This window comes from Branchiostoma floridae, chromosome 11 (assembly GCF_000003815.2).
Source record: "Branchiostoma floridae strain S238N-H82 chromosome 11, Bfl_VNyyK, whole genome shotgun sequence".
In the NCBI taxonomy this organism is placed as follows: domain Eukaryota; kingdom Metazoa; phylum Chordata; class Leptocardii; order Amphioxiformes; family Branchiostomatidae; genus Branchiostoma; species Branchiostoma floridae.
In genome coordinates this window covers 10,369,012-10,381,898 of record NC_049989.1, presented here as the reverse complement: position 1 = coordinate 10,381,898, position 12,887 = coordinate 10,369,012, and the positions used below count along the sequence as shown (strand labels likewise).

At 40.5% G+C, this 12,887-nt stretch overlaps 1 protein-coding gene across 2 annotated transcripts in view; it reads left to right on the top strand.

The window, feature by feature from the left end:
• LOC118426252 (WSC domain-containing protein 2-like) overlaps positions 1–12,887 on the top strand; it is a 56,048-nt gene that overhangs the window by 29,575 nt on the left and 13,586 nt on the right. The window lies entirely within an intron of this gene.

The following is a 12,887-nucleotide window of genomic DNA, read 5'->3' as shown; positions in this document are numbered from 1 at the left end:
GTGATAGTAACATAAGTGACATATAGTACTACCTCATCGTGTCATAGGTCAACGTTCGTAAAAACGTTTTACTGGAAAGCTGTCACATATTAGATTCCCTGCCCTAGACAGTCTATGCTATAGATTTATCATCGACACCTTTAACATTTTCTTTCTCTTCAATTTTTTCAAGTATTAAGTCAACCTGTAGAGTTGGATAGGAATACACGTTCGTAAAGTTTATGACAGATTCTTTGAAATACAAGGTCGCTAGAAATGTGCCAGAAAGCTTCGGTGGTGTTCCAATCTCACCCTGGAGAGATTAGAAGCAAACCAGCAATATCTACCATTATGTATTACTTGTCAAATAATTTCATTTAGGGTGTCGTCGCTATTCTTACAGCGAAAATCAATACAATTCAGAAACCAATGTTATTTATCATTGCAGTGTATGTTATTTCGTTATTGTAATGTAAACGTTTTCCTGTGTACCACGCAAGCTAGTCGTTTTAGTTTTTTTAGTTTATTAGTTGTTGTTTTTTTCACAGAAAATTGCATACTTTCATTTCAAGTTCATTTGCATTGATATAAATCATTGTTATTGTCATGTTAGAAATTACCCTCTTTATGCTGTAATAAGATATCAATTTATGGAATATCATGGATCATTTCAAATAGAAAATGGAGAGATATTAGTTCTATTTAAGGGTATATTTTCGAATTGAAAATGATTTCTACGAAATCAAATCAGACGTTACATATAGCTTAAAGCTCTATCCCTACTCAGTGTTCAATGAGAGAATATACGACCCGTTACCCTTGATAGCTAGCCCCGTGCCGTTTGCAAATATTGCTTTTCCGTCGCTAAATAACGCCGTGAACGTGCACATTTAGAGGCGCTACGTGTTATTGGAACTCAATGGCTACATTTAACGCTCTGATTCCGATTGCATTCTGCCGTTGTGTGCACAACTAGGGAAGGAATTCATTACGGCTGCCGTTTCCTCTGAAATATGAAGACTCTTAGAAAAGCCTTATATTCTGCGCACTTGTTGTCAAATGGAAATGTATATTGGTGTATTTACCTCCGTGAAAATGGAGGTACTAAAATCACTTTGTTTATTTGTCTTAATGGGTATCCACAGTGAGTGGCAGTCTGTCAGACTGCAAGGAGGAAATGATGTATGCTCTGAAAAGCTATTTCCTGCATTTTGAGGTGTAAATTTTGCTGATAGACTTAGCTGTTCAAAGATCTTTTTTTATATCTTTACAAATTGGTTTTTGTCCGTCACAGATGACGGAATTGTCATTTTTTTTCCGTCCCCAGCTGACTAATTCCGTCAAAGGACTGAAGGACGGGCAGTGGCTACAACCCTGCACGGGGAATTCCAAGACAGTGGTTTGGCCGTGGTCCAATTTGCAAAGTTGTAGGCAGGCAGTATGGCCACACCCATGAAGGTCGTTAGGGTTATCCAATCAGAGCCTGTTTTACAGCTAGCTTTTAGCTTGGACAATATCTCATGTTCCACGAATCGTTACATAAGTATAGATATTGTACACGCACAGTTTACACATGTATCTTATAGTAGAGTTCAAAGTTGGCACAACTAGTCATTCATCAGACATTGCAGACGTTCCAGGTCAAGAGGTCAATGGAAGAGACTACATATTCATGGGGAGGTATTATTTCTCCGTTAGCATTTTCGCAGTTATATATTCTAATTTGCTTGTCTCGTTCATAGTAAAATGACAAGAAGTTATCAAAGAACACAATCAAACCCTTATTGAGGAACTTCAATAAGAAGAAAAATGACATACGAGAACCTGTAAATATTTCACGGAGGCTTGAGATATTCGAACTCTTTTATATATATTATGTTATCTTGTCATTTTGTTAAATGACAAGAAGGTATCAAAGAACACATGTCATTCAAATGAATGAACTTCAATAAAAAGAAGAAAAAATGACATACGAGAAACTGTAAATATTCACGGAGGCTTAAGATCTTCGAACTCCTTTTTATATTTTATGTTTTCTATCTTTTAGGAGCCTACAGACACATCCTATCATCATCTGTCTTCCCCGGGCCTGACTTTGTGTTTGCGTTAGACGTCACCGTGATGAAATTGGCTTACAAAATCGATCGACCACCGGTTGCCTCGACAGATCTGGGCCTTTTGCGTGGTCAGCCTTAAATAAACCACACGCTTGGCTAGGATTTGGACAGCTTTTGAGGGATTACTTTTTTTTCTTCTTCTACCTAATTTGTTGTTGTGCTGGCGTTACTCAAGTCTCTTCATCACTCAAACTGTTCATCTGCATTCGGTTTGTGACTGTAAAATGTGAACTGCAAAATTTGCACATTCTACTATGATATTGAAGATAAAGGTGGTATCTCACGGCACTTGGGGCACCGGTGTGGCACTGTGGGGTTGGTTCACTGCGGCACTGTTTTGTTATTTTCTCCGATTTTTGTTTAACTTATTAGATATTGCGTAATACGTAAAAGTATGACTTAGAAGACAATAAAAGAAACAAAACATAAGAAAATTCGTTATCTCTGACATTCGTTGAGTAATCTTTGGAACCCCGCAGGGCCGCACCGGTGCCCCAAGTGCAGTGAGATACCACCTTTACTCAACTCCCTTCATCACTCAAACTGTTCATCTACATTCGGTTTGTGACTATGAAATGTCGACTGCAAATTTTACACAGTCTACCATATTGAAGATAAGGTATTTATGATATATTGGCAAAGGAGCGCTGGTGCTGAAAGGCCCCCTCTCACTTGACGTGCGGCACGCATGCGGCATTGCTGCGTTCGTTCACTGCGTCACTGTTTTGTTATTTTCTTCGATTTTTTTTAATTCAGATATTGCGCAATACGTAAAAGTGTGACATAGAAGACCACAAAATACACAACAAGTAAGAAAATTCGTTCTTTATCTCTGAAATTCGTTGAGCATCTTCCGAACGCAGCAATGCCGCAAGCGTGCCGCACGTCAAGTGAGAGGGGGCCTTTACGGGTGAACGCGTTGACACGACCGGTGAATATAAATCTAGATATCAGCCTGCGCGTTGTATTGTCTTGCAGATATGTCTTGATTTTACATAATGTTTTGTATCGACTTTATGATACCTTTAGGACAGACGTCACAGTTGCGTTGCGCAGTAGAGATGATAGTGCCACCTATCTTTGAAAATCCCCCTTGTCCTTGAAAAAGTTTGGCCCAATCTGGAGACATTTTGAGTTAGAAGGAACAGGTAGGGTCTAAGCTTTCCCATTTTGCTCAAAATCTGTTCAATTCATCAGTTTTAGTTGACGTGCGGAAGGATTTGAGGTGTCCTGTCCTTTGAATTGTTGAATCAGGAGAAATTTGGGGTCAAAAGTGAAATTTCTTCCATAGAGCGAGCTTTCCTCGGAGTTTGAGCTGGTTGGCCCCCTGTTTTCTTTCAATGGTTATATTAAAGAAGATCCTTGTGACTTTCTATTGGAGGAGAATTTCTAAGATTGAAATTGGGGGTCGTACTTTTATTAAGCCTTGTTTCGCTTTATTTTAACAGGATTTCCTATGGACAGGTCTTACCGTGGTGTCTGCCCTTTGTATAGCAGAACATGCTGGTTTTAGAATATCTTCCAAGATCTTACAAGCCTGGGTACCATCCGGAAAGTAATTAGCTACGGCGTTTATTGTACACTATATACAGTCGCCTCTAGCTCTGACATTCATTATACACTATATACAGTCGCTTCTCTGCTATTTCAGTGGCAGAAGCGAACATAGGAGCGAACTACTACCAGGATGGTACCCAGGCTAAGATCTGACAGATGAAAAACCAAGCAATGAAAGATTCAAACACCGAAGTCATTTATCTTGTTGTAGTTACTTATCTTCTCCTACTGCTTCACTTCCAATGATAGCTTTTATGTGAGTTTTATTACCTTGATAAGATCGTGGATATGAGGAAGATATACGCACCGTCTGTCTACAAAGACGGGCATCTGTATCTGTATCTGTATCTATATAGCCGGTATAACCGCCCTCCAGCTTCGGCACGTCGTTTTAATGCTGTTCATGGTTCCTGCATTCCAACAAGCGGATAGGATAAGATATTGACGACGCAACGTTGACGTTTTTATGATTGAACACGTCGCATCGTCTTCACAATATCTTCCTAGATCTCACGATGACTGATGAAAAACCGAAGGCGTGAAACTGTTGAAGCATCTATCTTGTGGTGGTTACTGTCTGCCTCTTCCGTTCTGACTTTGTTGTTAAGGCCTGTGCGTAAGTTTTATCACGTAGATAACACGAGGGATATGAGAAACATCTGAGAAGATCCGGAGCGTCGTTTCACGGCTGGTTCGCCTTCTTCTTTCACCGCAGGCTGGATTGATCCTCGTTTGAAATATTACCTCCATTCCTGAGGATTTTACCTGCACTTGGTGACAAATTGTGGGATCATTTGTGGCCGAGGCTTGCTTTTCCGAGCCGCAAGGAACGGTGGTAGCGAACATCAAGCTATGGAAAAACGCCCCGTACATAAATTCCAATAACTGTGTCAGGTAAAAGGTATAAAACTACCGAACATAAAATGTACCGAAAAGTAACGCTAGTATTCTAATGCAGTGGCTACGAGGCTCTTATTGCATGCCGTACGCAGGTTTGGTTTGGTTGGATATTTGTGTTCTAATGTGTTCATTGTTGCATGGTTTTAGATACACAGTAAGTTGAGTGATAGGATGTGCGAGGGAAGATAGTGTCACCTCAGACCATCGGAGATGACCGGAAGTAGAGTTCAGAGGTGGTAGAACTAGTCTTTAATCAGACATGACAGAAATTCCAGGTCATGGGGTCAATGGAAGAGGCTACTAATTCACTTGGGGGTATTGTTTTAGGCCTGCCTGTGTTTTGAAAGAAGCACGTTTTTACGATATGATGAGATTTTGCATAGTGAAAGGTTTGTTTGAAGGGGTTCGCATCAATTGTTGTCTCTTTAATTTATTGCTCTTATAAAACTTCTTGACAGACTATGTTGGAAGAATATTGAATTAGCTGATCATCAGAATATGAAGAGAGTAATTCTTGGTAGCGAGCTCAAGGAAAATATTTTAATATGCAGAGACCATATCTAATTTGTAACCGTCAGCAATTGACTTCTAATGCCTTATCAAAGTAAACAATGTTGAAATTGCAACACCATTTTGTCAATTAAAACGACAGGAAATTAATTACAAGATAGAAAGGGAAGTACTCTCTTAGATACGCAGTGACAATATCTAATTAGTGATTGTCTCAAAGGCATTTCTTATTGTTCGTCAGGGTAAATAATGTTGAAGGTTCATCTACATTACATTTGCACAGAAACAGTGTAGAAATAGAACATTTAGTTAGGACGAAGGTTTTGCTAGTTCCCCTTTTCCTCTCCTTTTTATCTTGACGGCGCTGTCGTTGCGCTTTCTCTGTGCTCTCTCTGTGACCTAACATTTCGTTGATCGTTGAACGAATTGTATAGAAAGAAGTATGGATCTTTTGACGCTTCGTGTGTTTGTCGTCGTTTCAGCCACACTTTTACATTTTTATGAAATACACAGTCTGAAATGTAAGGCTGCACACATCCGTTTTAGGTCGCAGTGAGAGTGCAGCGCGATCTCCGTCTAGTGGGAAAAAGGGGCCTAACGTAACAAGCAATGACAAGGTATAATTTATATCACTAGCAAATATTTGAATACGTTAATTGAAAACAGTGTACTGTTGACATGCATTAAGTTGATATTTATCTGATATGAATAGATAGATTAATCATTCCTATTAAGAGCTTTGTTTTAACGCAACAGATGCAATTCCCTTGGACGAGATTGTCACACGCAAGCAGTCGGCATTTCCCCTTGAGACTTGGCAGTGAGATGTAATTCATCATAACTGGATTCCTTTCGTCGTAAATGTCGCTACATATGCACTTTACTTGTTAATGTTATGTTAGTTGGAATAACCTGTATACAGCCTTGAGGTGTAACGCATCAGCTTGTATCTCACTGCACTTGGGGCATCGGTGCGGCACTGCGGGGTTCGAAAGATTACTCAACGAATTTTCGAGATAAAGAGAATCCACTTAGAATCACGAATATAACACATCGCAGTGAACGAACCCCGCAGTGCCGCACCGGTGCCCCAAGCGCAGTATACTAGTAAGATACCACCTCTAGCGACCAACACTTCTCACAGATCGTACAACGATCACATTTCCAAATGTTTTATTTTTTTGCTTAAACGAAAATAGATTTTTTTGTCAAGGGATATACACAAATCGTGCACATGACTAATTTTTATACGTTCAGTGCGTTTTGTTGTCTTTTATACTTCTCGTTCCCGAAACCTATATGCGACCGGGCCCCGGTTCAATGTGACCGCAGCATAACTCATTGGATTTCATTAACGAATCTTTGTACGTTCCATGCTCTTCGTTGTCTTTTATAATTCCGTACCAGTATTTCTCGGATTCTTTTAGCACAAAAAAATCAATACAGCTTGACAAATTCCACCCCATGCGCTGCAACATCCCCCCTTCCGAACCCTCCGTTCACTAACCCTAAAATTATACCTTTTATCGTCTTCCTTGTCTTTTATAATTCCGACTTGTAACTGTATTCCATGGGTTCTCGGAGAGCGAAAGAAATCAATACACAATGAAAAATTCCACCCCATGTGCTTCGAAGTTGTGCCCTCATCCCCCCTTCCGAACCCTCCGTTCCCCAACTCTAAAATTATACATTTTTTGTTCTTCGTTGTCTTTTATATTTCCGTGCCTGTATTCAGTGGATTTTTTTAGCACAAACGAATCAATACACCATGAAAAATTCCACTCCATGCACTACCAAGTTGTGCCGTCACCCCGCTTTCCGAACCCTCCGTTCTCCAACCCTAAAATTATACGTTTTATGTTCTTTTGTTACAGTTTTAAGACCATATATCCGTGCACAAAATAAAGCTCTTACCAACAAGCTTTCGATCAGTCCTCTGATCCTTCTCAAGTTGAAATGACCCAGAGCCTAAGTCACACATCCGGAACGGACGTGTGACGTCAGCAAAGGGTCAAATGTGCTTGACAGTCGGTATCGGCCCCCGTCTCTGTTACTTCCGTTCCGGATATGTTACTTAGACTCTGGGTCATTTGAACTTGACAAGGATCAGAGGACTGATCGAAAGTTTGTTGGTAAGAGCTTTATTTTGTGCACGGATATATGGTTTTAAAACTGTAACATAATGTTGACTATCGTCACAGATGAACTTGCATTCATTTTATGTTCTTCGTTGTCTTTTATAAGGCCGACTTGTAACTGTATTCCATAGATTCTCGGAGAGCGAAAGAAATCAATACACCATGAAAAATTCCACCCCATGTGCTTCGAAGTTGTGCCGTCACCACGCTCCCAACCCTCGGTTCCGTTCCCCAACCCTGAAATTATACATTTTATGTTTTTCCTTGTCTTTTATAATTCCGACTTGTAACCGTATTCGTCAGATTCTTTTAGCACAAAAAAATCAATACACCATGAAAAAGTCCACCCCATGCGCTACCAAGTTGTGCCCTCACTACGCCCCCCGAACCCTCCATTCCCCAACCCTAAGATTATACATTATTTTATGTTCTTCGTTGTCTTTTATAATTCCTAATGTTCTTCGTTGTCTTTTATAATTCCGAATTGTGACCGTATTCCTCGAATTCTTTTAGCACAAAAAAATCAATACACCATGAAAAAGTCCACCCCATGCGCTACCAAGTTGTGCCCTCACTACGCCCCCGAACCCTCCATTCCCCAACCCTAAGATTATACATTTTTAAAAGTCCTTCATTGTCTTTTATAATTCCCACTTGTGACTGTATTCCTAGATTCTCGGAGAGCACAAAAAATCAATTCACCATGAAAAATTCCACCCCGTGCGCTACGAATTTGTGCCCTCACCACGCTCCCCGAACACTCCGTTCCCCAACCCTAATTCTCCCAGGCCCCGACCTTCAGCGCCCTCCAGTCGACGGTGACACTGAACTTGGAACCTTACTCAACAGATTACTTAGCCACTTCTCCGCCAGGTAATTAGAAAACTGCGCCGGTGGTCCAAACCGAAAATCCCGTCTAGGAGAAAACGTGGGGATGTTGTAAAGTGGAAGATAAAATGCAATCTATTTGTAAAGTGTCTTCAGTAAGGCGCTGAGCGAAACACGTTGTATTAGGTTGTCTATTAGTATCTGACTATAGCGCTAGTTCACCTTTATTCGTGGGTAACCTATACCCGTTGTTTTTGAAAACTTGGCATTTAGCGATATCGTGATTGCGGTATTTTTTATGTATAAAAAGAGGATTGAAAATATTGCAAATTGAAACCATCTTCTGTCGAGTTGATATCACTGAATAACCCATTTCAAAAACAACGGATATAGGTTACCCCGCGGACAAAGGTAAACTAGCTTACCCCAAGCATTGGGGTGCTTTTATACCGTATAATGATATTTTTCATTACAATTTCTCATCCCATAGATATTGGAAAATGCGGGGATTTTTTCACTTCCTTGTATAAAAATAAATTCAGTTTTGCAACAACGACAACAATAATGCAGGTACAATTTGACTAGTTGACTTCATTTTTTTTGTACCTGGCCTCTAGAAAAATATCAAGGTATATTGCTGTTTAGATATAAGTGTAATTATCCAATGCTTTCGGACATGCATTCGTAATAAAACTGGTTATCATCAGTATTCTTCCAATGCGTGAGGCAGTATGTTCCCACGTGAATTGGCGATCTGGCGTGATCATTTCAAATGTAGTTTCCACTGTCATTTTGATTAGTGCTGCATACCGCAAAAATTATTTAGGTACAAGTCTAGAATACTAGAGTATCAATCGACCAGTACCGTAATTGACCTATTTTTTGTACATATTTTATTACTATAAATGTGTTATTCTTACCATGTATAACGATGACAATTTAGAACTGGAAAAATATTTTAATGTATGGTGGCTGGAATCAATTCCGATTTGAGCTCGTTTAAAAAGTACTCAAGTGCAGTGTGTCCTGCATATAACGTCTAATGTCGAATGAAATATCTTTTAACTGTTAATTCAAGTTTTTGTCGTCATTGAAAACCACAAGTACATTGCGTTGTCGAATTATCAAGGTACAGATACAAGTAAATACCTTTGTCTGATGTTGTTTTGGGTATTAAACCAAGTGCTTTATTTGCAAAGTCATACCCAAAGGCTAATTGCATGTACAATCTGCAAGACTAGCAGTTAAAAGATAATGTGATACATGACATTAGTGACTAATCAACTATATGGTACAGTGTTTACTATTGTCGGGTTTGACTTTTTTCTTATTAAGGCAGTGGTTTATATGAACTGTCCTACGTTCTGTAAAATTATTGGATTTTGTGCTTCTAGTAGAAATACAGTCTTTTGGCGATCTCCTAAATGGTAAAAGCTCGGTGAAATTGTGGCAACTGTAGGAAAAAATCTGTTTCTTACTACTCCACAGCGAGTACCCTAACTCTAGTAAAATGTATTATATTTCATTTTCTAAAAGTCCCCTTCTGTAGGGTAGATATAAACAGTAAAGGTGCGCTCCCACCGCACTTGTGTCAAGCTTGCGTCACTGCGGGGTTCGAACTCAACGAATTTCAGAGACAAAGATCGAATCTTCTTTCATTTTGTCTATTTTGTCGTCGTCTAAGCCATACTTTTACCTATTACGCAATATCTAAATTATACAAATTTGGAGAAAACAACAAAACAGTGACGCAGTGAACAAACCCCGCAGTGACACGAGCTTGACACAAGTGCGATGGGAGCGCACCTTAAGGGTGAACGTGAGCCAGTATAGCTGTGATACCGTGCGTAATTGTCTGTTTTATTTATACTGCTGTGAGATTGGGTATCCCAGGCACATTAGGTGGTTTATCCCAGAGTGGTGCTGACTTTGTTTTAAGAACTCACACGAGGTTCCAGCGGCATATCGTCTAACAGCAGGCGTTCTTCTGATCAAGGCAAGCCCCTCGTGCGTTTGACAATGCCATTTTGCTAATGGTCCTTTCCACAAAGCGGCGATCGCTGAGAGACTTGCATAACGACCAAAGCCCGATTTCTGTTACCATTAATTTGGTATGATGCATGATTTTAAAGAGAGGAAAACACAGAAAATGTGGCGTCGTGTGGGACGTAACTGGTGGCGTTGGGCTCGGGACCTAGAGCTCACAGGTACGATGCCCTCACACGACCTTCTTCACTTCACTCAGGTGTAAAAAAGGGTACTGGTCGCAGTCTAGTCGCACTGTAGTCGCAGTGTAGTCGCACTGTAGTCGCAGCCCCTGATGGAAAAGGGGGCGTTGATAGATGATACTTCTGGGAATACTTGTTCAGCCCATCAACGCAAATAGGAGAAAAACTTTGGCACGTTGACGCACCAAACATTTGGTTCTGGTCCAATCTTTGTCTCGTGTTTTGCCCGAGGGGCGGTAGAGTGCTGATGAGGTGGAGAAACACGTGGGCACATCTGGTGGATTGCCTGTCCGACTGAGATTGCCTACGGTGCATATCTGTTATAAGGGTCAGCGTGGTTGATAGAATGGGATGGTGTTTGGATAAAGTAAATACACTCTGGCAAAAATTACTACTTAAATGTGCGTAACACCGGTGAGGAAGTGAAGTGACGGTACTGTCGGAACACGGGTATCTGATTTTCTAGACATAGTTTCGTTCTGTTAAGGAATCCCATTTTTACAAAGCACAGAGGGTTTTTGTGAAATATATCTCTACTTGGAATGTGAAGACAATACTGTAAATGCAGAAATGTTCGCGGTGGATTAATGTTCGCGGTTTTCGCGGTGACCACTTCACCGCGAATTTAAAACCACCGCGAACATTTTTTCTATTATGATATTAGATTGCAGTCTATGGTGTTATCGCGAACTTAAATCCACCGCGAAAAGTCCTTTTCACGCTGCCGCGAAATTAAATCCCCGCGAACTTAAATACATTTACAGTACCTCACACACATACACGCCTTGGCGAAGAAGGTTATGCTTTCGGTATCGTTTGTCTTTGTGTGTACATGCCTGTCTATGTGTGTGTGCGTGTGTGTGTGTGTGTGTGTTAGTGTGTGTGTGTTAGTGTGTGTGTGTGTTGTGTGTGTGTGTATCTATGTATGCATGTGCGTGTGTGTGTGTGTATGTGTCTGTGTCTGTCTGTCTGTCTGCCTGTCTGTCTGTGTGTGTTTGTCTGTCTGTCTGTCTGTCTGTCTGTGTGTCTGTCTGTCTGTGTATGTCTGAATCTTCGGCACTAACAGGTCTCCTAGTGGCTTTCTACTGTACTGCAGCCAAACTTACGATTTTGATTTCTGGTGTTCAGGACAGACGGACACGCTATGGCCGTGATTTTTTTAGTGGTGGGCAACTTAACGTAAGGGTAGGAGGTAACTTAGTTTTGGGCCCCCTAGCGGCATGTTCTAGTTTATCTATATCAAAACATAAAAACGACGCAAAACACATGTACAACTAATTCTTCCTTATTTTCGCTGAAAGCTATTCAGATTCTTGATTCTCATAAAATCCTGTTGCAACACTCTAGCATCATCACTGTTACAGTACACTGTGAAAAAACTTTTCATATGCATCGTACCGAAACAGCTTAGCATTCTAATACCACTGTCAGAACTACCTGTCACAACTATACAGCACACACGTGGGATTAATATCAATGTAAATCAGTGGTTTCCTCCATACCCGAATTTCTATTCCTACCTTTTCCTAAATATGCATACCATACGTCCTTATCCAAGCGTTTTTATGCTGCAAGCGTTGTTCTCTCTCTCGAAAGCAATCAAGAGATTTCCCGGCTTAGTTAGGGTATTTAGATAAGCCGACACGAAGCGCTAGTCCCTGGCAATAATACCCTATCGTTCATTCTTTCTAAATGAGTATCAGAGGAGAGGTAGAGTTTTTGCACTACGCTGCGATTGACATTCTGTACGCAGCGCTGTGTACGATACAAGGTAACAAGAGGTCGAAGACTCATGCCTTAAAGAGATACTCTGAATATTTTACGAAGTTCGTTAGATATTCAGAGTATTTCGTTTGTCTGGAACAATTATGCAAATGAGGTTTTATTAGATATTGCCCAATGATACATGTGTACATACATCAATTCCTGCCACTCTACAGTGAACGTGAATAGCATATGACTTCCTGTCAGCCTACGGGGAATACTTTTTCAGCCTTTATGTTGACCTTTGCATCCTTCCAGTCTCTGTTTACATCTCGTCTTGTATTCCCACTCACACCCTGTCACTATACTGTATTTAAAAAACTATGAACATACAATACAATATTCCAGACACGCCTAACATAAAGCTTCTGTGGGCTGAGGTGGAAACTTAGCACAGTTGTACCCTTATACATGTAAAAGAACCAAGCACACTTGTCGGAAAGAGTAGAAATTATCCGATAAGCTTAGCTATAAGAGGTAGCTATACATATAGCAAAGCGGCATTGCACTATAAGTTATTGGAACATTATTACGCTTCGCCTGAAGCATTAATTACTTCTGGTTCGACATAAGACACAGAGTTAGAATGGCTCTGTCATTGGTACTGGATTCCATATTATTGTCTCTAAGTGAGCACAACCAATGCGATGCAGTTAGGCCCAGGAAAGTAAACGTTGTGTTTCTATTGTGTTTCTGAAAAATACACTCTGTAGATAGGCATTCTCATTTTGTTGTCGTTATACCCCCTTCACATTAGGCGCGATTCTATCGGACTATGAGGCTGCAAGCTCTAAATTACAAGGAGGCATGACCCTGACCTGTATTCAGAACCCTGCCATCTTTGCGTATACTCCTGCGTCATTTCT